The sequence below is a fragment of the Chelonoidis abingdonii genome, chromosome 2, assembly GCF_003597395.2.
Source record: "Chelonoidis abingdonii isolate Lonesome George chromosome 2, CheloAbing_2.0, whole genome shotgun sequence".
NCBI lineage: Eukaryota > Metazoa > Chordata > Testudines > Testudinidae > Chelonoidis > Chelonoidis abingdonii.
In genome coordinates this window covers 249,166,106-249,192,520 of record NC_133770.1, presented here as the reverse complement: position 1 = coordinate 249,192,520, position 26,415 = coordinate 249,166,106, and the positions used below count along the sequence as shown (strand labels likewise).

The window sequence follows — 26,415 nt, the reverse complement described above, 5'->3', positions numbered from 1 at the left end:
CGCCTTTCTTCACCTCGCGTCTATGTTAACCCACCTCGACCATGACCAGTCGAGCTGAAGATGCTTTAAGTGTAATGAACTGGGACATTATAAGGCCAACTGCCCAAAGAACCCCACCGAGTGCAAGTATTACACACCTCCACCAAAGTCCGGCCCAGATTGTGGTGGTGGGTGTGGTGGTGTCTGAATCCTACTTGGAGCGTGGGCATGCAAGACCAAACTATTCGATTTTTCAGTAAAGGGTTGACTTAGACACAGATAACAAAGGAAGAGAATTGATATTTTAGTGGCTAGGCATGTATACTTATTTCCTTACTAACTATTCTATCTTCTGTTATTTCGCATTAGCACCATTGTTGTATGGCTATGGTTTCTTTTCTGGCTATTATTTAATTTTGGGTTTCCTATCTAGGATGTACCTCTCTATTTCCTCAGGAACACCATCTAAGAACTGCTCCATTTGTATCAGGAGGTGCAGCTCGTCCATATTGTTAACCTTTGTTCCTGATATCCAGGCTTCATAATTCTTTGCAATGTGGTAGGCGTGTCGGGGGAATGACACATCTGGTTTCCATTTTAGATTTCTGAACCACCAACAGGCATGTTCAGGTGTTATCCCCATTCTGTATCTGGCCTTGGTTTGAAAAAGGTTATAATCGTTCATGCTCTCCTTAGGCATTTCAGCCGCCACCTCTGCTAAGGGTCCACTGAGCTGTGGCCTCAGTTATACCATGTACTGGTCTTCAGAGATGCTGTACCCAAGGCAGGCCCTTTCAAAATTTTCTAAGAAGGCTTCAGTGTCATCACCTGCCTTGTAGGTGGGAAACTTCTTGTGATGTGGAACAATTATTGGCGAAGGGTTGTTAGGGTTGGCTGGAACATGCTGCCTAGCCTGCGCTAACTCCAGTTCATGCTTTCTCTCTTTTTCCCTCTCTTCACTTTGTTTTTGTTGTTTTTCCATTTCTTGTTGGTGTTTCTCCCTCTCTCGTTGGTGGGCTGCATTTTTGGCTTCTTGTTCTCTTTTATGGGCTGCCTCTTTGGCTGCTTGTTCTCTTTTGTAGGTTGCCAGTTTGATGTTTTCTTCTCTTTCTTTCAGCTCCACCTCTTTTTCTCTTTTTTCCATTTGTCGCCTGTGGTCTGCTTCTTTGATTTGTGTCTCTGCATCCAGTTTTGCCCTGGAAGTCATGGTTCCTGTTTTCTTGTGTTGGGGTGCCCTCTGGTGTTTATTGTCTGAACTGCTGTTCCTCTGCTGCCTGCTTGGGGTTGCCTAGCAACAGTGCCTTTTTTTTTAACTTCTTCTATCTAATCTTTCACGTGTAAATTAAACCAAAAAAAACCTCTTTGATATGCAAATATGTTCTGCTGGTGTCCCTGACTCACAGCTGGAGTTCTATTGTTTAACAAAAGACCCTTTTAAACCTTAAATGGTCCTTGCCTGAGGCAATCTCTATGCATAGCCAGAATGGAGGAAGGAAAAAAAAAATCTCTGGCTGTAGTTTAAAAAAAAACAACCCTTCTCTCTGCTTACAAGCAGCTAGAAAAAGAATATTCTTACTGACTTTTGGATTCTTATCTTTATCCACACCGCTGCCAACATGTCATAGTATAATTCCCAAATCTGAACCTTAGCGTCCAAAAATATGGGTACCAGCATGAATCCTCTAAGCTTAATTACCAGCTTAGATCCTGTAGTGCTGCCACCAATCAGGACTTAGGGTAGAGCCCCTGATAAGCTCTGGTCTCCCCAAAACCTTCCCTGGAGACCCCCAAGACCCAGATTCCCTGAGTCTCACAACAAAGGGGAATAAACCATTCCCTTCCCCCTCCTCCTTTCTCTCACCAATTCCCTGGTGAGTGCCGACTCCCTCCCTAGAGTCTTATTACAAGAAACCAACAGATCAATTAGATTCTAAAAAGAAACTTACAATAAAGAAGAAAACATAAACAATTGTCTCTGTAATCATGATGAAATATCTACGGATCTTTTAGCTTATAAAAAATGGATAAACAGCCTTATACAGAAAAAATACAATTTAAAATTTCCAGCAACACACACTTTACACATAAAGAAAACCAAATAAAAAAGACTATTACTGTCTTTCTACCTTTGTACTTTACAAACTGGAAACAAGATTAGAGAGTGTGGTCACCTCAGAGCCTAGAGAGCACAAACAAAAACTCAAACTACAAACAAAGGCTTCCTCCTTGAGATTTGAAAGTATTCGTGTTCCTGATTGGTCCTCATGGTCAGGTATTGTTTGTTAACCTTTCCAGGTGAAAGAGACATTACCTTAGCTATCTTTTTGACAGTCTTGCATGGTGCTCACATTATCTGGGTGTTATTAGCAGAGCGCTGTGCTAATAAAACAGAGTGGTCTGACAAACTGTGAGTCCTGAGTCTAACTTTGACACCTGTTTAATGGATTGAGTTTGCTTTACATCTTTAGATATATCCACTGGCTTGGGGCACCTGCAGTCTAACGCTGTATGAATGTATTTCACAATTATTTTCTGTAGTTTTTAATTAATTACTGTGGCTATATTTACATGTGAACTACAAAGAATTGTTTTTAAATCACTAAACCCTTTTAAAAATTATTTTTGAGGTATCCATAACAAGGAAGGAAGGAATATTCCTTTTAAAAAGTTAAAATATGTTATATTATACTTGAGACATTTGCCACTTTCTTGAGAAATATGAACGGCAGACTTGTGGGTTTCTCTGGATGAATAAGTGATATCACAAGCACTATCAGCAAAAGCTTGAAAGAAAAAAAATTGGACTAGAATTTTCAAAGGAACCTGAAGCCATTAGACTTCCAATTTCTACTGTTGTTCGGGGCAGTTGATCATCTAACACTCACAGGCTGGGATTTTCAAAGAACCGTAAACCTTTATCATTCCCATTATATATAGGCATTTGTGATGACACTGGCAAGGAAATCAAGGAGTCTGCAACGCAGATCTTGAGTTTAGCACGTCATTTTATTCTGAACCTTTAATTTGGCCTCTAGCTTCTTGCTAAGGGAGGCAGATCAACAGATTTGACCTGAATGCGTGCAGGCAGCAGTGGAAAGAACATGGCCTTGCATTATAACAGAGCAGCTGCTCTCCCAATTGAGCATATTCATTGGATTCTCCTCAAATTACTCCTCAGGATCTGATTCTTCAGGGGGCTGGCTGCTCTCAGCCAGTATCAGACCCCAATTGTGGCAGAGTGAGCAGAACCTCAAGTTTCCCCTTGAAAATTGGAATTAACCTCCTATATCATAGAAGTCGCTGCAGCATCTGTGGGCTAGGTGCAGTAGGAGTTAATACCTGCTTGATCACGTCCTGGAGGTACCCAACCTGTATTTTTTCCTAGCTTGCTCTTTCTCATCTTCATGTAATAATAATGCTTAGCAAGTCTATAAGCAAGGAGATTTCCTTAGCTTGCACAAGAACCAGCCCTATTACCTCAGTGTTTACCAGAAACAGAGGAGTTGCAATAGTAATGTCACCAGCATTTCTTTTCAATATTCTTTTCCCTTTTTGCCAGAAAGCTGCTTTTGAACACTAATGGCCACAATCTGTTCACATACTTGGTAAGTAGGATATTAATTGAAATGCACATTAGTGAATTCAGAAGATCTATTTTTATTCTGTTCCTCAGACAGGTTTTGATTTGTTTTCAAGGGCTTGCTTCTTGTTCTGGATAGATTCTTGTAATAGTCTCATATATAGCCATGTTAAAAAAAAATCAGCTTCTTTACATATAAGGCAGTGGTAGCATAACATTTAACAGGTTTCAGAGTAGCAGCCATGTTAGTCTGTATCCATAAAAAGAACAGGAGTACTTGTGGCAACTTAGAGACTAACAAAAAAAGAAAAAAAAAAAAAAGCTTATGCTTAAATAAATTTCAGAGAGGTAGTCGTGTTAGTCTGGATCTGTAAAAGCAGCAGAGAATCCTGTGGCACCTTATAGACTAACAGGCGTTTTGGAGCATGAGCTTTCGTGGGTGAATACCCACTTCGTCAGATGCATGCGTGTCATGCATCTGACGAAGTGGGTATTCACTCACGAAAGCTCATGCTCCAAAACGTCTGTTAGTCTATAAGGTGCCACATGATTCTCTGCTGCTTAAATAAATTTGTTAGTCTCTAAGGTGCCACAAGTACTCCTGTTCTTTTTATAACATTTAACAATTGAAAGCATGTTCCTATAAAAAGATTCCTAGTTCACCAAACCTAGCAATATCTCCTGACCTTTGCTGTATCATGAAAACAAGATTTCTGCGTTCATTAATTTCTGATAGATAAAAGAAAGGCAGGTTGATAGTCTGACTAATCTGTGGGTTCATTTTGATGTGTGTAACCAATACTATAATAATCCACACTATCATTCTAATAATTACACTCAGATCAGTTTCGATAACATTCAGTGGTTACATTTTTTTCTTCTAGACAAAGTAATTTCCTTATCCTTTTAGATGCCAGTTTTACATTTGAAGATGGTAATTTAAACCAGACAGTCTGAAATATTTTGCTTAATGTAGTTATGCAAAGCAAAATCCTATTAAAAATACATTACTCCCATTAATGTGGATTGTTCATAATTCTACATAGGCCAAACACTAAGAAATCTATCCACTTATTCTCAGATTTATAATACTTTTGGAAAATGACACACTGATTTTGAAATGATTTCATAAATTAAAATATTTCTTTAGTTACATCCATTATATATAATCAGTTATATTAATCATATTGTGGCCTGATCTCTTAAAGTCTTTCAAGCTTTCTGCCAATTTGTTGCAATTCTGGTGCACAGAAGTTAGTTTAACAGTGCCTTTGTCCCTATCCATCGATTTCCAACCATAAAAATAAATAAAGCAATAACAGCAGCAGCCATTGCCAATAACAGAATCAAAGTATAAGAAACAATGAATTGTTCCTGAATAGCAACAGTGAAACACTGTCAGTTAAATATTGTCACTTGCACATGCTCTCTTCATCTAAAAATAAATTGCTGGATTGTGTAACCAAAATCAACAAGCCTACAATACTACTGACTAAGGACTATAGGATTATTGGTTGGAGATCTCTTTGTGGTAAAGTGAAGGACATGCACACACTGAGCCTAATTTTGTCTGACACCTGTGTAAATTAGGAGTGTCAAGGTATTTTTCCCCCAGTTTGAACTTTAGCATCCAAAAGTAGGGACCTGCATGGACTCTTCTAAGCTTAATTTCTAGCTTAGATCTGACAGCGCTGCCACCAGCCAAAATATAGTGTTTGGCACAGTTTCTGTTCCCCCAAAACCTTCCCTGGGGAACCCAAGACCCAAACCCCATGGGTCTTAAAACAAGGAGAAATAAACCATCCCCCCTCCTTTCCCCCTCCCAGCCTTTCCCCTCCCTGGGTTACCCTGAGAGGCTACACTGATCCAAACTCCTTGGATCTTAAAACAGAGAGGAATTAACCTTCCCGGCCACCAATCCCTGGTGAGTTCAGACCCAATCGCCTTGAGTCTTAAACAAGGAAAAAAATCAATCAGGTTCTTAAAAAGAAAGCTTTTAATTAAAGAAAGAAAAAGTAAAAATTATCTCTGTAAAATCAGGATGGAAAATGTTTACAGGGTATTCAGATTCATATAGCCTAGAGGGACTTCCTCCCCCCGCCCCAAGCCTGAGATTCAAAGTTACAGCAAACAGAGGTAAAAATCCTTCCAGCAAAATACACATTCACAAGTTAAGAAAACAAACATAAGAGTAATCCGCCTTTTTTTAGCTAGTACTTACTATTTTGAACATGAGAAACTGGTTCAGAAAGATTGGAGAAAGACCTGGTTGCACGTCTGGTCCCTCTTAGCCCCAAGAGCGAACAACGAACAAAAACAAACAGCACAAACAAAGACTTCCCTCCACCAAAATTTGAAAGTATCTTGTCCCCCCATTGGTCCTCTGGTCAGGTGTCAGCCAGGTTCACTAAGCTTCTTAACCCTTTACAGGTAAAAGAGACATTAACCCTTAACCATCTGTTTATGACAAGGAGTAACTCCACTGAAGTCAAATTTAAAACTGTCAAACTGAGATCAGAATTAGGCCACTGATATAGGCAAGCAGATGGGGAGACTACCCTAACTGGTTACGTCTGATCGAGTGTCTGATCACCAGTTAGGGAAATACAGCAGTTACTCCATCTTTTTTTCCTTTGTAACCTTTGAACAAAGCTGAACCTTTTATGAAACTGACTACACTGATGGTAAAATTAAGAATTACTTTGCCAGTTGAATCAATTTCTCCCTCATGGAACAGCAAGATCTGATTTTTTTTTTCACCTGGTTTTGTCAAGAAATTACTCATCACAGTTATCCACGAAGACACTGGATTAATCAGGGCACAGAACTAACAATCATTGTTTCTGGTAAATTGGCCATGCTAGCAGTCATCTCTTTGACAGAATTATTTTGCACGCATCATATGTAATGCAATTTCTCATTGATTCTTGACGTGAATTGCACTGGACAGAGTCACCCAGTCTTTCATAGAATTATTTGGACCAGAAGAGAGCTCTGTTAGAACATTTAATCCATACACCAGCCAGTGGCAATCTCTTTCAGGTACACTGAGTGGAAGCAAGGCCTTCCTACCAATTCCTGCATCTTATTAAAGGTTCCATTCATCACCCTAATAGCCTGATTTTCAGCAATGCTGAACAGCTACAGGTCCCTTGATTTCCAGTGGGATGGTGTATATTCAATCCCCTTTGAAAATCTGTTCAACAGCATACATATGGAGGACTCAGGTTTGGATCCACAAAGGGAGTGGCTCTCAACCGTTCCAGACTACTGTACCCTTCTCAGGAGTCTGATTTGACTTGTGTACCCCCAAGTCACACTTAAAGATGCCTTGTTTATGAAATCAGACATAAAAATACAAAGGTGTCACATCCTATGTTTACTGAAAAATTGCTTTCTTTCTCATTTTTACCATATAATAAAATAAATCAATTGGGATATAAATAGTATACTTACATTTCAGTGTACGGTATATAGAGGACTATAAATAAGTCATTGTATAAGTTGATGTACCCCCTGGAAGACCTCTGTGTAGCCCCGGGTATGCATACCCCTGGTTGAGAACCACTGCACAAAGGTACTTAGCTGCGTAACACCCACACTTAGGCACCTAAGTTCTATTTTAGGTGTCACTGCAAAGTTCAGTTCAGCTTCCACCTAACTCTGTGGCACCTAAACTCAGTCTGCACCTAACATTTGCAGTACAAGTTACCCATGGCCCTAAGTTCCTGCCTCTGGGCACATGCAGTGCTCTCTCACTCTAGTGTCCAGGCCCCTGTCTCCTGCCTAAACACCAGAGTGATCCATGAACTGGGGTAAGATAGGCACTCCTCTGCCTAACATAGATGTGGGGCCTGATCCAGTAGGTGTGCTGAGAGGCTAACCCCAAACAAAACAGATGGGGACTGGCATGAGGGGAAAAAGAGAGTTGAACCTCCTTATTACCTTTAATCCAGTAGTTAAAGCATTTATGCAGGACGTTGAAGATGCCTGGTTCATGTCTCCCCTCCATTTGATGAGGGATAAGGGATTTGAACATAAGTCTCTCAATCCTCAGATAAGTAACCTCACCCCTAGACTCTGGGATATTCTAACGTGGGGCTCCCTCAATCTTTCTTGTTCAGAGGTATAGTGAGCGCCCTCCGTACCCTCCAACCGGAGGGGGCCCCGCAAGGAAGGGGGCCCCTAAAAGTGGCAAAAAAATGTAAGATGTAACTAGGTAAGTGACATTTGTTGACGCTATTGCACAATCCATGTCGGTTTTACTGACAAAACCGTGAAGTCATTATGATACATCATAATGCTATTGGCTACATCAGTTGTCTGTCGGTCAGTTTCGAATTTTAGTTGGACCCATTCAAAGAATGTGTATTTGCACTTTCAAAACGCACTGTCAAAAAGACTTCAGCAGCATGAAACAGGCAAAGGTCATCAAGACTGTATGGTGAAATGGTTTGATCTTCAGTCAGGCATAGTAAACCGTACATCTATTGACCAACTCGAATTGCAGGCTTTTCTGAAAGAAAGAGATTTCTGGAGAAATGTTGTCAAACGCATGGTTGATGTCGTTATTTTTTTGTCCAAAGAAACTTGGCATTTCGAGGAAGTAATGAAAAGCTCGGCGATCCTTCGAATGGCACTTTTTGGGACTGTTTGAATTGCTTGCCAAAGTATGATACTGTCCTCAGCGAACTTTTACAGGGATTAAGAAGGCAGAGACACGTGTTGTACTTCAGTCCACAGATCCAAACGAGCTGATTCAACTTGTTTGCCAGTAACATTCAGAGGCCAACATAGCGCAGCTTAAAAAAAGCAAAATATTATTCAGTTATTTTGGACTGTACTCCCGACGTGTCACATGAAGACAATGTCTGTTGTGTACGCTTTTTGAATGCAACGGTGAAGATGGTGTCATATTTGTGAAGCGTTTGTTGGTTTTCTTAATGTTCATGGATCAAACCGGCGAGGCTTATTGGAAGGCGTTCTGAAAAGGCAAACACTTAGGATAGACATTGCTGACATGAGAGGCCAAGCTTATGATAACGGCGCAAATATGAGAGGAAAGATAAAGGAGTTCAAGCCCGCATGCTAGAAATATAGACCGTGCCTTGTATGTACCATGTGGAGCTCACACTTGGAATCTTGGATCTCAGACGCGGCAAAGTCATCGAATTGACGTTGACTTTTTCGGTCTGATTAACAGAATATACGTTATCTTTCTTCTTCACCTTAACGTTGAGATATACTTCAAGAACATATGGAATATCTGTTAAGGGTTATCGGACACTCGTTGGAGTCGAGAATTGATGCTGTTGAAGCCATTCCGTATCACCTTGAAGAATTGTGCAATGCTTGTCTCTTTGGCGAGATATGCGCTCGAAAGAAAGATGGCAATACAGCAACAGAACCAGTGCGCTTTTACGACCATGTTACTACATGGCCTTTGTTCTGACTGTGTACACGTGGTACGATACTATTCACGTCAATAAAACCAGCAAATTAATTCAGTCACCAGTCAGCAGTCACTGGTCATTGAGCACCACGTACTGCAGGCAGAGTGGTGCTACAATGAATTTTTGAAGAACTATCGAAATACAGGAATAACTCTGTGGTCACAATGCACGTGAAATAGCAGAGCATGGGTATTGAGCAGGTGTTCCAGAACCAGGGTGCGACATAAGAAGAGAATGTTTGATTACGAATTGCTGAGATTCGAGTTGTCTTTCTGCCGCAGAAAATTCAAATCGCAGTTCTTTCTTGTTCTCACTGAAAGGCCATATCTTCTGTTTCGTCGCGATTGACACAACTCGTGGAGTGTATAAGTTGTTTGGATTTCTGTACAAACGTAACACTGAAGCAGTGTCACAGAGAAAATGAACTGGAGATCACAGCAAAAATTTTGAAAGAAAAATGGGAAACATTGATGCCAACGAACTCATAATGGAATTAAATCGTTTATTTAGTCATCGAGAAGAGAGGAGGACTTGTCACGGCAAACAATTTTTTAATGTACATATACAAGAACAGACCTTCAGGAGATATATCCGAATCTTTGCATTTGCATCAGAATTCTTCTGACCACACCAGTTACTGTCGCTGGTGCTGAAAGGAGCTTCAGCAGAATGAAACTGATCAAGAATATCCTGCGCTCAACCATGACAGATGACAGGCTTTCTGTGCTTGCAGTTATCTCAATCGAAAACAAGATTGCCAGATCTCTGGACTATGATGCATTGATTAACCAATTTGCGGAGAACAAGGCTTGAAAGAAGCGCTTTGCGTAAATACGGAATACATGTACACTGTAGGCCTATGTATACTTAATATGAACCCTGTATATTGTATAAAATAAATATCGCATTCCAGTTTCTGCATTGTAAGGGGCCCCGGACATATGTTCGGAGGGGGCTACGTTCTTTGTTGCTACGGCTCTGCTCTTGTTCAATTTAATTAAATATTAACTGGGTCAGAGAAAGAGTAAGAATAATTCTATATAGGCCCCTTACCTGAGAAATGGCAGATCCCTATTCTAATCCCTCCTCATCAGGTGAATAGAGGACTTGAATAGCGGTCTCCCACATGCTGGGTGAGTGCTTTCAGCACTGGCTACACTTAACATACTGGTTTTATGGATCACATCATTGTTCCTGTTATTTTCCAGATGCCTAAAAGTTACTTTTGTGGATCCAGGTCTGAGCCCTTAGGCCAACAGTTGCAGATTGGGCCCTGACTCCATACTTAGGCAGTTGAAGAAAAACAGCCTGTTCACAAGTGCTGAACATCTGCTGTCGATATCCTGTTAGGCTTCTGCAAAGCATTACTAATGTCAACATCTGGCTTCACATACTTTCGCTGATAAATCAGGTATTTGTTTTTGTCAGGTTCTTGAATCAGAAAATAGTTCCACAAAGGGACAATGGGGTTTAAGGATGGATTTCTAATATTTAGGCTAGGCAGAATTCAATTTTTTAAAAAAATTTAGTAGATAATATTGGTTTTATATAAGCACATTTCTTTTAGTTTTATCGATTTAAATTTTTGCTGCACAAAATTATGGCGTTTAAACATTTTTTAAATTTATTTTTATCCATTTAAATTTTCACAGTTGCAGGAAACTATAGGGGGGCCTGACAACAGAGGCAGAGAATAATTAATTACAGAATATGTTGCTATTCAAAAAGTAAAAGCTTTATAACCATTAAAACATAATTTTTCAACATCACATGTCAAATATACAAAGTAAATATTCTTAAATCAAACTCTAATAAGTCCTCAATCAAAATTTTTCTTACTTTTCCAATCTGTAAATTTCAATGATCAACAATGGCAATTTTTGTTGTCAATTTGCATGTGTGTACAGTGAAATAGACATTTACGTATATATACTCATAAAAATCTAACTTTCCAAGCTATTTGTACTTATTTATACTTTTAGCACCCCCATAAACGATTTATAACCATGAAGTTGTATGCACTGCTAAAATAGGGGACTTGTATCCTTTTCACTATTACTTTCATCTTTCTTTCCCTGTTCCTTTCTGTTTGTTACCTTTACATGACACATCTTGTTTAATACTAGATTGTAAGGTCCTTGTGGCACAGACCTGTCATTTTATGCATCTGTACAATGCCTGCTACAATAAAGCTTTGATAGCGATTGGGGCCTTTGGAACACTTTTATGAAGTGCAGAATTAAGCATATGTAAAAGTCACTGGTTTTTTGCTAGTCTTTTTGAAGGGTATAATATTTATTTATATAAATATATTTATATTTATTGTGCTTATGTCTATGCATTTCCTTTCCCCCTTGCCTCCAGACCATCTCAAATACTACTTGCTCTGGTTTTGGCTTCTTACCATGACTGATTTTTCCTCTTGTCTTCAGTCTCTGAACCTCTCTCTTCCTTACTGATCTTTTCCCGCTGGGAAAGACTGCAAACAGTGATAAGTTAATGAGAAAACCACTCTGATTACTATTTAAAAAGAAAATGTGTAATAATGGTGTTGTTATGTTTAAATAGTACAGAAATATAAATCAGACACAATTCACTTATTGGCTTTGCACCTCTGCCTCAAAAACAGAGCCAAAGGAAATGGATGGTTCTATCTTAGGGCTTATCTACATGGGAAACTTATAGTGGTATCAGATGTGAATTTAAACTGATACAATAATTCCTGTATAACCCCCTATGTGGACATTCTTTTTCTGGTATAAGAGTGCCATTTTTCATTTTAGTTTATGTTGCTTCGGAAGCGGTTTAAACTAATCCAGAAAAGGCTACTCTTGTTCTGGGATAAGAGTGTCTACATGGGGGGTTATACCAGTATAACTATATTGGTTTAACAATAGTGGTATAATTTTCCTGGTATATTTGGTAAAAGTTTCTTGTATAGACAAGCCTTTATTTTTCACTTTACCCATCAATTGTGATTCAAGCTCAAATCTGAGGCCTAAGGACATTTGTGACATCTAAGTTAGGGTTATAGGGAATAAGGGTTTAATCTTCTGCCCACTGAAGTCAATAGCAGTATTTCCATTGACTTCCACAGGTGATGGATCACTTCATATATAATTTTTGGGTGGAAACTATTATATTTTAATCCGTGGTTGTATAATTTCTCTTGAAAGAAACTAAAGTGAGAGATTTTCACTTTGCAGCCTGTCCTGCTTCTGCTGGTATGGTTTTTCTTTCTCAGTCAACGTTCTGCATTCCGACACTCTTAGTTTGATACCTGAACCCTCTCTTCACCCAATCTGTTTATTCAGTAATATTACCGCAGATTTTCTACAAATGACAGAAAGTTCGGACTCCTTCATTCCTGTGTTTAGTCCAATTAATCAAACACAGTGTGCCTTATCCCTATGTGCTGACTTGCAGCTAATGCTGGAATTAGAGGAGCCCTGTTTGCCAGTGACTGGGCAAACACTGGGAAATGAGGACAGTGATTAGAAGGAGCTTATGCTGTCCCCTCCCACCAACACACGCCTCAGACAGCTGCCGGAAACTCACTTGAGAGCTAGCCACAGCTTGAGAATGGCTGGGCTAGTAAAATATTTATAAGAGCACTCAACAGCTTTGTACAAGATGAGCCATATGGCACACTGCTTTATCGTGTGTGTGTGTGTGTGTGTGTGTGTGTGTGTGTGTGTGTACTTTTTGTAATAGTCTTTTTAGAGAAATGTAAGAAAACATATCTTCCATATACATCTGACTCAGAATCCTTCTCACAGTGTCAAAGTTCACTTAGGGCACAAACAAGCCTCCACCTTCCCTATCTCTCCTGGGCCGCTTTACGCATGTCCTCTGTTGTTAAGTCCCATAAAGATTCTCTTCTCGATGTACCAATACAGCATATGTGATATCTATTTATTTTTCATCTAGATCAAACAGCACTTTCAATTTTAATTGATTTTTGTTTGATCATTTTCAGAGAAAACACTATAAAAATTTACAAGCTTATTGCAAGACAGAGGCAGCTGGTCTCTTACAGTTTCTTCTTTTAAAAGTGAAATGCAATAAAGGAATCGGCCATGTGTAGCAATACGGAACTGACTGAAGCTTACAGAGACCACTCAGCAGGTTTCAGAGTGGTAGCCATGTTAGTCTTTATTAGCAAAAACGAGGAGTTCTTGTGGCACCTTAGAGACTAACAAATTTATTTGGGCATAAGCATTCCTGGGCTATAAACCATTTCCTCAGATGAATGGAGTGGAAAATACACTTCGGTCTCCCTGGCCACTCAATACCAGACTTAAAAGTGGCAATTCTTCAACAAAAACTTCAAAATCAGACTCCAGTGAGAAACTGCAGATCTATAATTAATTTGCAAACTGGACACCATCAAATTAGGCCTGGGAGTGGATGGGTCATTACAAAAACTAATTTCCCCATACTGTTACTCACACCTTCTTGTCAACTGTTTGAAATTGGCCACTCTCATTACCACTACAAAAGTGATTTTTAACTCTCTTGGTATTTTACTGTTAAGAATAGGCCACTTCCATCTTAACTGAATTGTCTTGTTAGCACTGACACCCACTTGGTAAGGCAACACCCATCTTTTCATGTACAGTGTATTTATACCCGCTACTGTATTTTCCACTCCATGTATCTGATGAAGTGGGTTATAACCCAGGAAAGCTTATGCCCAAATAAATTTGTTAGTCTCTAATTTTCACTCAGCAGGGGCCATCAGTTCTTCACATTCCGTTGCAGAGCCATGCATTTGGAGGTGACAGACAGAGGCCTTGGCTACACTTGCAAGTTGCAGCGCTGGTGAGGGGGTTACAGCGCTGCAACTTACTCGGTGTCCACACTTACAAAGCTCAGCCAGCGCTGCAACTCCCTGTCTGCAGCGCTGGCTGTACTCCTGGTCTGCTACGGGTGTAGCGAATCCAGCGCTGATGGATGCAGCGCTGCTCATCAGGTGTGGACACTCTCGCGCTGTAATTGGCCTCCAGCGGGTATGGAGTATCAGCATACCTTTTCAGCCTCTCTGGTCATCGTTTCGCACCGCACTGCCCTTGGGCTCAGATGACTCGCCCCTTTAAATGCCCTGGGAATTTTAAAAATCCCCTTGCACTGTTATGTCAGCGAGGTGAGTGCAATCCAATCAAGCAGTGACCGATGCCTCCCACGCCCCAAACGAGCCTCCCAGCATGGAGCATGCCGAGCGCAGATCTCATCAGTGTTTGAAGTTGAGGAAGCTGGTGCAGGCACAGAGCTAGCACTCCAGCCGTAGAAATTATGATACCTTCGGCCGAATCAAAGTCAATGCAAATATAGGGCTATGACCGGACGCCGGTTGCAGTCGCAGGTTAAGTTAAAGAGCTGCGGAGTGCCTTACTGCAAAGCACGCGAGGAAAACCCCCGCTCAGGGTGCTTGCCCCCGACGAACCTGCCGTTTTTACAAGGAAGCTGGGCGTGCATACTTGGATGTAACCCCACTGCCAATCCGAGGATCACGACGGACAGTGCAGAGTCCCTTGGAGCAGGAGCGGAGGTTTGCTAGAGGGACCGGAGGGAGGCTACTGACGGGTTTTGGAGACTCCCAGGATCATGCGCAGGAGCTATTTTTCAGCCAGGAAGGAAGGCTAGCCAGCTCGACAGCCGCTGGAACTCTCGGTATGAGAACCAGCATATGAGCCTTCCCGGTAAAGAAGCCTTTATTATAAGGATGAAAATGTTTGGAGGGATGGACTATGGCTCATGCCTGCAGCATGCCTAGATGTGGAATTAGCCCATTGAATTGGTATCACGTCCTAATCAGCTCCCTGTATCTTTCAAAAGTTTCAGCATGAGCGTGCATGCGCTCCGCAAGTTTATAGGGAGAGCCACCGCTGGGTCCTTGTCCCAGTCAGGCTAACGGCGATCCGTGCCATTGTGCCATGAGGGACTGGGGACCATCTGCTGCACACCAAGTTGCGCAGGCGCGATAGGGACCAGGTTGGAATCCACATAGCCGGTTAGAAGAACCCTGCCGCTGCTTCCCAGGTGACCGGAAAAGAGCAGCGAATTCAGGGTGAGGATATTTCTGTGGAAATGCAGGTGGATATGTTTGAAGTGCTATTTCCCTCTAAGCTGCTCTTGCTTCCCCAGTTCATCAGAAACCTCAGAGGTTGATCCCAAGTCAAGCAGCAACCCTTCCCAGTGAGCCACGTGTGCAAATGGCTCCCAGGAGTCCTGCTGTGGCAGATGTGGGTTGTTAGGGTTCAGTGCTATTATCCCCCTCTAACTGCTTTTGCTTCCCCAATTCACAGAAACCCCAGTGATCCCAGAGTCAACGCAGCCCCCCCTTCAGGTGAGCCGCGTTGTGCAAGATGGCTTCCAGGAGTACCTGCCTGTGCAGAGGTGGGAAATCACCATTTGTCTCTGGCAGCTGTGGCCTCTCTGTGCTATGCTCGCAATGTGTAAATGATGCTACAAATTAGTCTACATGAGACCGGTAGTGTGGAAAAGGACAGTACAGGGGGGCTGCGTGGTGAAAGTTTATCTCTCGTGTGTTTTTAAAGTGACCTTGGATAGTTCATCAGCGCAGATTCTGAGAAACGAGAGAGCGGAGCGAGAAGAGAACGAAGCGTCGAGGGTAGGAGGAAGGGAGGCTGCGTGAAAGCAGTTATGACGATTCCCAGGAAATAGAAGTTGCAGACTGGAGGGAAAATGAAGCAGGGAAAGGACGGCTACAAAAAAAAGAGAAGGAAAAGGGCTGCCAGAGAAGCACATCGGGGGCTGGATAGCATCCTGGATGCCACACAGACCGCATGCAGTCATGGTAGGCCGATCAGCAGGAGCACTACGGGCCTTCCTCCCCCCATCCCAAAGCTCAACCCATTGTGCCCTGTTTCCGCAAAAGCACCCCCCGCATCCTGGTTGCTAACCAGCGCTGCCCCAGACGACGCATTACGTCAGCGCGAACAGCCCTAGGACTACACCCTACCCTATGCACTCAACCCGCTCATCACATGGCAGCATATTAGCCTGAGTGCAGCAGGGCATGCACAGCACGTGCAGAGGAAGACATATTCAAACCTTCTGACATGCTCATCACCCATACCCCTGCCCGTTTAGTGTACTGTATTTTTAATAAAGGAGTCGGGGGTCGAAATACAGTATTATACAGGAAGGGTGTAATCATACTGTTACAACAAGTGAAAAAATAGCACTTGAATCGATGTGCAAGCTCTGTCGTTCCTGTTAACTCCACATGTTGGGCTTTCAGCCTGCAATATTCGAGCGCGCCTATCCTGAAGAGCACTGTCTGTCGTCTGCGTCGGAGCGGGTCTTCTGGCGTGAAATTCGAGCCTCCAGGCGTGAAACTCGGAGTCCATCGGGTGACTCTATGGTTTCACCCTTTCCTTCACAATATTATGGAGGTACAGAACGGTATAATCGGTGGGATGCTTGCTTTCCCCAGTCCTGCTTCCCGTAGAGACTTCTCCATCTCCCTTTAACGGCCAAAGCACACATCCACAGTCATTCTGCACCGGCTCAGCCTGTAGTTGACTGGTACTTCTCGCTGTCAAGATTCCCTGTTACGGTTTCATGAGCCAGGCATTAACGGGTAAGCGGGGTCTGCAATAGGATCACAATGGATTTCGGACCCGCACTGTGATCTTCCGGTTTTGGAAAAAAGTCCTGCCTGCAGCTTCGCCTGAACATGCCCACTGTTCCAAAAGATGCGTGCATCATGCACCTGTTCAGGCCATCCTGCTTGTAATGTCGAGTAAACGCCCACGGTGATCCTACAAGCGCTTTGGAGAACCATAAGAGAAAACCCCTTCCAAGATTACGTTAGCTCGGATGCCATGTGGGTGGTTGCAGAATGGAATATGTGTCCCATTCATTGCCCCTCACAGTTAGGAAAACCCATTTTGCAAAGATCCAGAGTTCCTGCACATCCCCAGTAGTCACGGTCTTCTTATAGACAGGATGCGGATTAATGGACCCCCTGCAAACTTGCATCACCACGTATGTCCAACGTCCCGACTTTGCCACTCCAAACTGGTCTTGCGACGAGTCGTGCTGTCTCGAGTTGCCAGCTTCCAGACTGCAATAGCCACCCGCTTCTCCACAGACAGGGCAGCTCTCAGTCTCGTGTCCTTGCGCTTGCAGGGTTGGGCGAGCTCAGCACAAATGAGTCCCATGAAAGTAGGGCTTTCTTATCGAAAGTTCTGCAACAGCCTACTGCTCGTCATTCCAGACTTGCATGCGGATGTGATCCCGCCATGAGTGCTTGCTTCCGCGACTGCAAAGCGGGCGTTCACGGTGCTGAGACCGTCCTTTACTGCCACAGCAATTCAGTGTCAGCACGTCAGCCCGGATCTATTTCGATATCTGAGCTCTCTCACTGTCGGACTTGAGCATAAGGAATAACTCAACTGCCAGATGTGATGTGCTGCGAACTTCATCAGCAAAGTCCATCAGCAGCTCGGACTTCCATTTCTTATGAATCACGCGGCGACTCAAATGGCACCAAACCGCTTGAAAAGTGGAAGCGATGCACCACGGTCGTTTGGGAACAGGAAGCGGAATGACCCGCACCCTTCCGTCCCCTTCCCACAACCCACAGCGCCAAAATGGGACGAGGTGCTCTGTGGGATAGCTGCCCACAATGCACCACTCACAACAGCGCTGCAAATGCTGCAAATGTGGACACACTGCAGCGCTGGTCGCTGTCAGTGTGGACACACTGCAGCGCTGGCCCTACACAGCTGTATGACCACAGCTGTAACTACCAGCGCTGCAAAAATGTAAGTGTAGCCATGCCCAGAGTGTCTGATGTTTGCAGTGCACGAGAGGTGCCTCAGTGCATGCAGCAGTCACTCACTCACTGCCTGGAATTCCTCGTCTCTGCAGGGTAGAGAGGTGCAGGCATGAAGAGACAGAGACGGTAGGTGCGTGCATGCAGTGAGCTACCAGAAGCGGGTGCGTGCATGCGTTCAGCGGCTTGTCTCGCTCTCTCTGCACCCGGCTAGTGCACAGTCCCCCGCCGCACTTCTCCAGGCTGGCTCTGCCCTGCCCCGCCGCCAACAGCCCCAGCGGCGCTGCATCTCCTGCGTTCACACGCCGGGCTTTGGGAACATGCGCATTGCTGGAGCTCATCCTGCGCTCCCCGGACCAGCGGCTGCTGCTCCTCCTCCTGCCGTCATTTTCTCCCCTGCCTGGGGGGCTGTTGCGGGCTGCTCCTCGCTGCCTGCCCCGCTCCCGGACTCTCCTGCAGCCGGCGGAGCCGCGCCGCCCCCCTGCGAGTATTATTGTTAGCCTGAGTCCAGGGGAGCCCGCACGCGGCTCGGCGCTGCTCCGGCGCGCGGGGCCAGCAGGGGCTGGCGCTGCCTTTGGAAGTGCGGGTCCCGCCGCGGCTGGCAAGGCGGCAGCCCCCCGGCGGCGGTGCGGGGCCCCGGAGCGGGTTGGGGGCACCTCCCGAAGTCCCGGAGATTCCGGGTAAGTTGGTTGCCGTTTCCAAAGTTGACGGCGGACGGTGGGGTGGGGGGGCAGATGCATTAGCGCCTGCTCCAGCTTTGTGCCCCGTCCCCCCATGGGGGGCTCCAGGTTGCTCCCCTGGGCTAGAGTGGGCGGGGCAGAGCGGGCACGTGTGACCCATGGGCGGTGGAGGGGCAGTGCTGGTCCCCACGGGGCCGTCACTCCCCACTGAGCTGTTACTGCCCGGCAGGTGCGGGCCCGGCGGGGTCCCAGAGGCAGCAGCGTGACTTGGGCTGGTGGTGTTAAGGGATCTTCCCTTTGGATGGCCGGGCGAGCTTATGTCTGATTTGCGGGTGGGGGTGTTTGGCTGGAGCGCTGCTCTTTCCCTGGCTGGACGGGGGACTCTCTAGGGAAGTCAAAGCGAGCGCTCCTGGGGGGAGGAGGGGCAGGTTCGCGCGTGTGTGATTCCGGCGCCGTGCACTGCTCGGGGTTGGGCGTAGCAAGGTGGTTGGATTAGCTCAAGCAGTAGCCGCGCAATGACCACGGAGCCACGAAGTATCGGATGCGCCTCTGGCCAAGCAATGTATCCTGTGGCGCTGTGCTGTAGGATCAGTAGTGGGAAGTGCGGTGCTCAAATGGCTGAGGTTGTGACATAAGCCCACAAAGCAAAGGAATCCAGAGGGATCGTTGTCACTCAGTCCCTGCCCAGAATTAGTATGAGCAGAGCACTCTCCTTTAGACAGGTGTAAAACACTGTCGTGCTTTGGCAGCATTTTACAACGCCTCGCAGGTACAGATGTCAGCAAGATCCAAAGCGGTAAAGAAGCAGGACCAAAGTCTCAAATCGATGTGTATGTCTTGGCTTGCACCACATACGGCGACACACACACCAGGCTGATTCTTTCAGCTTTGATTTTCCGTTCTGTTGTTGCTCCAAGTCAAATCCTTAACTATCGTTTAATTCAGCTACAGTTACATTGTGACAGACTCCAGTTGGTTTCACGGTGGCATCTGTTCTTCGCATTGGAAACTCTTTGAACGGAAGAGATCACCAAGGGAGAGCTGGATTTTTTTCAAAGCAGTGCAGAGAGCGTTACATGCACAAATTATACATAACAGATAATTTACTGCCTGCTTAGAACATTTTTTTAATCTTTTTTTTTAATCCACATACTGAAAAATAGACTTAACCGGATATTTGTGGAGACTGAAAGTTACTTGCACTAATGGACCCAGTTATCTAAATAAACGAACAGTGATTTATAGGTGGCTGAACCGTAAGACTTTGAATGATAGAGCTTTGTAACATTTCTTTTTAATCTGTCCCTGAGAGATTTGTTTTTAAGCAGAGTAATATATCAGCAGTGTTGCTGAACGCCTTAGTTGATTAAATTTGTAACAGGAGTAGAGTTTGTTGTGTACTGGCTCAGTATTATTTCAAATGCAGAAAAAGAGACAAAGATGTAGTTTTGGCAAAAAGATGTTTTCCTAGCAGCCATGTTTCAGCTGAGTTTATCTGATGTATAGAGTATCATGTTTGTTTAATTTAGACTCAGAAGAAAATAAGGATTACTTGTTGTCTTAAACAACATGTAGGCAAATCTTCAGCTGGTGTAAATTGTCATGCTCCTTACTTCAATGAAGCGAAGACAATTTCTTATGTTAACTGAGGCTTTGCCCAATAATCTCTGTGTGTGCTAGATTACACTTTCAGCAGTAGCTACTAGCTATTTGGGGAAGTAAATTCAATAAAGGAAGTAGTTTGTTACCAGATTTATTTACGTTGGGTGTAAAAACTGAGCTGAAATGTTAGAAACAAAGATTTTACTGTGTTCATGATTTTTAAACATTTTTTAAACACCTGTACTACTTTGTTATACAATTTATCATTATAGCAAAAGCTCCTCGTTTTACTAAGAAAGTCATTAATCCAGATACGATACTTATTTAACAAGAGGCCAATTCTGTGGCATGCTGAGCATCTCCTGCAAGTGCCAGCTGTCTTCAGCTGCCATTGGAATCAGTGACAGTAAAATGTAGTCAGCACCTTGCAGGATGAGCCCAAGGAATTATTCTTCCATTTCAATACCCATCATGGAGTCAAGTAGTCCTGATTTTATCGGGACTGTGCAGATATTTACTTCTTTGCCCAAGTCCCGACCGATGTTCAGTCGGGACAGGAATTGTCCGGATATTTTGCCCTTCTGTGCGTCTCCCCCAACCCTGCCCTAACTCCACCCCTCCCTCCCGCCTCTTCCCCAAGCACGCCGCTCTCCTCCTCCTCCCTCTAGGCTTGAGCTAATGGGCTGTATGGCGGCGCAAGCGCTGGAGGGAGGGGGGAGAAGCAGGACGCGGCAGCCAGCTCAGGGGAGGTGGAGACAGAGTGAAGGCGAGCTGGTGCGGGGCGCTGCCTGTGGGTGCTCAGCCGCCACCAATTTTTGCTGTACTCCAGCAGCTCTTGGTTTTTGTTTTTTCTGCTTTTGTTTTTGTTTTTTTCTCCGCCGCCGGCTCTTGGTTGGTTTTTTTGGGTTGCTCCGCCGGCAAGCCCCCCTGCCTCCTAATATTTCATGTCTCTCATCTGGGCACCCTAGACCCAGGTGTTTCATCACAATATTATATGAACGTAAGATACTTTTTAAAGGAACAAATACAGACACAGCTCTTAAATGAGAGGTTGAACTGAAGGCAGCGGGACTGCTTGCATGAGTAAAGTTTGCAGGATCTGACCTTTAAGAAGCTTAAATATTTTTCTAATTCCTTTTGTGAAATGCCATTTAATAAAAAATAAAAAGAATAATCCATAGTCTCTCTTAATGCCTTTCAAAACCCAAAGCTCTGCAGAAACCTAATTGCAAGGCATCTTAATGTGAATGTGGTTTTTAGCTCATACACTGAATACAGAGGAATGTTATTAAATAGCTTAAGCTCTAAATTTAACCTAGCATTAGAATGATTTTAGTTTGATAGGAGGGACCATCTGGAGTCTAAATCATAAAAAGAAAATACTCCATAATCCAGAGCAAAAGTGTATTTTTAAAAGAGCCACTATTTTGTGGGATCTACAAAAACAAAACAGTTGAGCTCCTCTGGTTGGCTGTCCAGTGACATTTAGGCAAGGAGCACTTTTCCCAAGGGCTCTGCTGACCTCATTGACACACAAGAAAGTTAACAAATGAGCATTTTTCCCAGCTAATTGATGTTAAAAGTTTTTCCCACCAAGTTTCTCTAAGGACATGGCAAACAGTGAAGCTTTTCAAAAGTAGCACTTGTTCCAGCAATATACTATTTAAAACTCCTCAAATATGGGGAGGAGGAAGGATGCTAAGGTTAGTAGACCTGGTATGTTGTTAAACACATTTTAACACCCTGTTTAAGAGAAACAAAACCTTAAGGTGATCCACAGTGTAAGTGAAGGCAGTCCACAGTGAGATCCCAAGTCTACAGCTGATAGTATGCAGCTCAACTGACCAGATCACATGAGGCTGCTCTGACTTTAATGGGGTTTCACATGGGCACAGCGGTTCTGTTGAGTGCTGTCAGGTGCAGGATGAAGCTGAGTAATTGGGTAAAGCTATAGGCCCCAATCCTTCAAACTTTTACTCTTGTGAGTAAAGTAGTTCAGCGGGGGGTACTCACATAGGAAGAAAAGGAATTGTATCTAAATATTTGCATTGCTGCATATCAAGCAAGAAAATAAAAAGTACAAGAGATCTTACAGTGCAGTTTACTTAATATTAGGTCTGTTAAGGGATTAAAAAATAATCACGATTAATCATGCAATTAAACAATAATAGAATACCATTTCTTTAAATATTTTTGGATGTTTTCTACATTTTCAAATATATTTATTTCAGTTACAACACAGAATACAGTGTACAGTGCTCACTTTATATTTATTTTTGATTATAAGTGTTTGCACTGTAAAAAGACAAAATAAATAGTATTTTTCAATTCACCAAATACAAGAACTGTAATGCAATCTCTTTATCACAAAAGTTGAATTTACAAATATAGAATTATGTACAAAAATACTGCATTCAAAAATAAAACAATGTGAAATTTTAGAGCTTGAAAGTCCACTCAGTCAATTGCTCAGACAAACATGTTTGTTTACATTTGCAGGAGATAATGCTGCCCTCTTCTTCTTACAGTGTCACCTGAAAGTGAGAATAGGTGTTCTCATGGCACTGTTGTAGCCAGCGTCACAAGATCTTTATGTGCCAAACGCACATGCTTTAACTACCATTGCAGGGAACATGCATCCCTGTTGATGATGGGTTCTGTTTGAAAACCATCCAAAGCAGTGTGGACTGACACATGTTTATTTTCATTATCTGAATCAGATGCCACCAGCAGAACGTTCATTTTCTTTTTTGGTGGTTTGGGTTCTGTAGTTTCTGCATCAGAGTGTTGCTCTTTTAAGACTTTTAAAAGCATACTCCCTACCTCATCCCTCTCAGATTTTGGAAGGCACTACAGATTCTTTAATCCTGGGTCGAGCACTGTAGCTATCTTTAAAAATCTCATATTGGTACCTTCTTTGCGTTTTGTTAAATCTGCAATGAAAGTGTTCTTAAAATGAGCAACATGTGCTGGGTCATCATCTGGGACTGCCATAACATGAAATATATGTCAGAATGCGGGTAAAACAGAGCAGAGGATGTGCAGTTCTCTCCTAAGGAGTTCAGTCAACGCCAGCTAGAAAAGTGCCATGCAAATGCCTGTTCTCACTTTCTGGTGACATAAATAAGAAGCAGGCAGCAGCATCTCCTGTAAATATAAACAAACTTGTTTGTCTTAGTGATTGGCTGAACAAGAAGTAGGACTGAGTGTACTTGTGGCCTCTGAAGTTTTACATTGTTTTGTTTTTGAGCACAGTTATGTAACAAAAAAAAATCTACATGTGTAAGTTGGACTTTCAAGACAGAGAGATTGCACTACAATACTTGAAGGAGGTGAACTGAAAAATACTCTCTCTTCTGTTTGTCATTTTTACAGTGCAAATATATGTCATCAAAATATACACTTTGATTTCAATTAAAACACAGAATACAAGATATATATGAAATGTAGAAAAATATCCAAAATTTTTAATGCATTTAAATTAGTAGTCTCTTGTTCAACAGTGCAATTAAAACTGATTAATCACAATTAATTTTTTGAGTTAATTGCATGAGTTAACTGTGATTAATTGACAGCCCTATTTAATATTAATGATAATTAGCTTTTTACATTTGCAGAGCACTACATTAATCCTCACAAGACTCCCCTGCAAATTCATAAGTCTTACAATGTGTATTTTACATATGGGAAAGTTGGTATATAAAGAGGCGACTGGCCCAAGACCATAAACTGCAAGTCAGTGGTATAGTAAGTAAGTGACAGGACTGAGATTATCACCCAAGAGGTCCTGATTCCCAGTTCTCGGCTCAATCTACTAGACACTGCCACTCCACTTTTATTTACTTTTATTCATTTATGTGGTTTGAATAAATGTTTTTAATCTAACATCAATAGCAGATTATTAGGGCAAATGAGCACTAAATTGCTACGTCCCTGTTGTGTCATATACAAAGAGTGTTCATTTTAAAAGGTATGAGTGAACAGTAAAGGTGAAAGATAAAGATAAACAGTGTTCATTTGTCTGGAAGTATGCTGTGGGAAAGTATAAATGTGTAAGAAAATCTCTCTCCATGAATATGTCATTTAAATGTTTACATAACTTAAGGATAATACTTTGATATCAAAGATAAGCATGTAAAATCATGTTAGGATTCCTGCCAAAGGCTTCTTTTTATTTCCAAACTAGCTGGGGATGCATCATATCACTGGGCATGACCAATAATGTCCTTCTTCTACTGATTGTCAATAGACGTTGCGCAGAATGTTTGGTTAGTGTTAACATTTCATTTCTACTTCCTCAGTACTGGCTTACGATCTGTTGTTCATAGTAATTGTGAAGAAAATGGAATTCTGTCCACGTAAAAACATGGAACAGGGAAATGATTTTTTTCCTTCAAAAGGAGGATATAGAATAGGGGAATTAACATAAAAGTTCATTTGCTTACTCACTTGGTTTGCGAAGGAGGCTCATGCTTAAAACAAATCGTCTTCCCACAGAAGAAATCTGTTAGTGACATGTTGACCAATTATAATATTCAAAGACCCTTTTGATGTCTTCAGATCATCAGCTTTCAAACAGTGTATGACAAATCTAGCTCCTTTTATATTATTGCTGTTTGTTTACTGTAGCATCCATGATGTATTAGGTGTTTTCCAGGCAAGGTGATGTCTAGGTCATGATTCTTTCCTGCCCTGAGCAGCTCAGAGTCTAAGAAGAAAAGCTCTCCAGTGAGCAAGCAGAGAGTTCAGAATTTTACTGTGTGGATCATTGATTTCATAGCAGTATCACAATTGTATGTAGGTGGTGTCCAATTCTTAAAAATGGATTTGAAATGATACTTTTGTATCAATGTCCATCAATGCGTATTTCACTTTTATGTTAATATGTTTTCAGATAGTCATATATTTTAGCTAGCACTGACAGATAACATAGATTAGTTGAGTAAAGCTGTTGTCATCCGATTTCAAGAGCCATTTGTTCTACTGTGGTGTGAATGTAGATGTTCCTTAAAGCTGCGTAATAACAATGAGTAATGGCTAACATTGATATATCACATTTTTAACCGAACACACACACACACACACACTATAAACTTTTACAAACTAACTAATAAAAGGGTTGAAAGTGGCAATTGTTTAATGGTACATGACAATGCTTAACTGTTCAGGACAGAATGAGAGGGGGTTCACTCGTCTAGTTGGGGGGTGAGGGTAAAACCCAATAGTAGCATTGCCCGTGATAGGGGGAAGCCAGACAGTGCTCTGAAGCACTCTCCTGCAGTTGCCTTAGGATCCATGCAGAAAGTGCCTTCTTTCTCTGAAGGATTAACTAGCCTTGCCCAGTATGCCAATCCCCAAACCCTCCTTTTAGATGGAAGCATGTGGAGGATTCTCCAGGAAGGAAGTGAACCTTAGGCCTTATCTACACCACTGTGGTAAGCTGACCTAAGTTATGTAGCTGGAGTCGATATAGCTTAAGTAGACCTGCAGTGGTGTCTACACTGCACTGCGTCAACAGGGGACGCTCTTCTGTTGACTTACCTTACTCCTCTTGTTCTGGTGGAGTACAGAGAGCTGTCTGTGGTCGATTTAACGGATCTTCACTATACCCGCTAAATTGACCCCCTCTGCATCAATCATAGCAGCGTCGATTCCTGAAAAGTGTAGACATGGCCTTAGGAGGTTTCTTGTATACTTCCTCTCCTCCAGCTGCCTAATTCAAAGCTTAATGAAGTCAAGAAAGACTCCCATTGATTTCAGTTGGCATTTAATCAGCCTCTATAGCTGGGAGTTGCACAGATATTTCTGTAACTCTGAACGTGGCCTGTTATGTTCTGTAGCGGTTTGGCTTTCGTTTCCAATTTTTCTCATCAATTATTTTCAAAAACAGAATTCTTAAAGTATTGCAATCAGTAAATTTAGCAAATGGAATGTTCGAGTTTTGGCACTATTCCACTGCATGATGAAAGTGACGACCAGTCAAAAGATAAAACATATGTGCATATACATTTATACTTTGCAGAACAACCAACAGGCCAACTTTGTTTGCTTAAAGTATCTGTTTAAAACATTTTGAAAAATGGAAAATTTAGAAGAGTTTTTGTACAAACAAAACAAAATCTCTCCATTTTGGGGGGAAAAGGACAACTTTCATCAATATTTTTCATTGAACAAATTCCAGCCAACTGTATTTTATTCTCACAGGGCAAAACCTGTAGGAGTAATGTATGGCATAACCAGTTTAAGAGTCTATAAGTCAAAATGAGTAAGACTTGAGTGTAAGAAAAGTTACAGAAATTCTGCAATATGAGA

At 42.6% G+C, this 26,415-nt stretch overlaps 1 protein-coding gene across 1 annotated transcript in view; it reads left to right on the top strand.

Moving 5' to 3' along the window:
* The first annotated feature begins 18,416 nt into the window (after nt 1-18,416).
* PAG1 (phosphoprotein membrane anchor with glycosphingolipid microdomains 1) overlaps nt 18,417-26,415 on the top strand; it is a 178,618-nt gene continuing 170,619 nt past the window's right edge. Inside the window, exon 1 of the mRNA XM_075063084.1 lies at nt 18,417-18,501. The gene's annotated coding sequence lies outside the window, so the exon portion shown is untranslated. The remainder of the gene's footprint in view (nt 18,502-26,415) is intronic.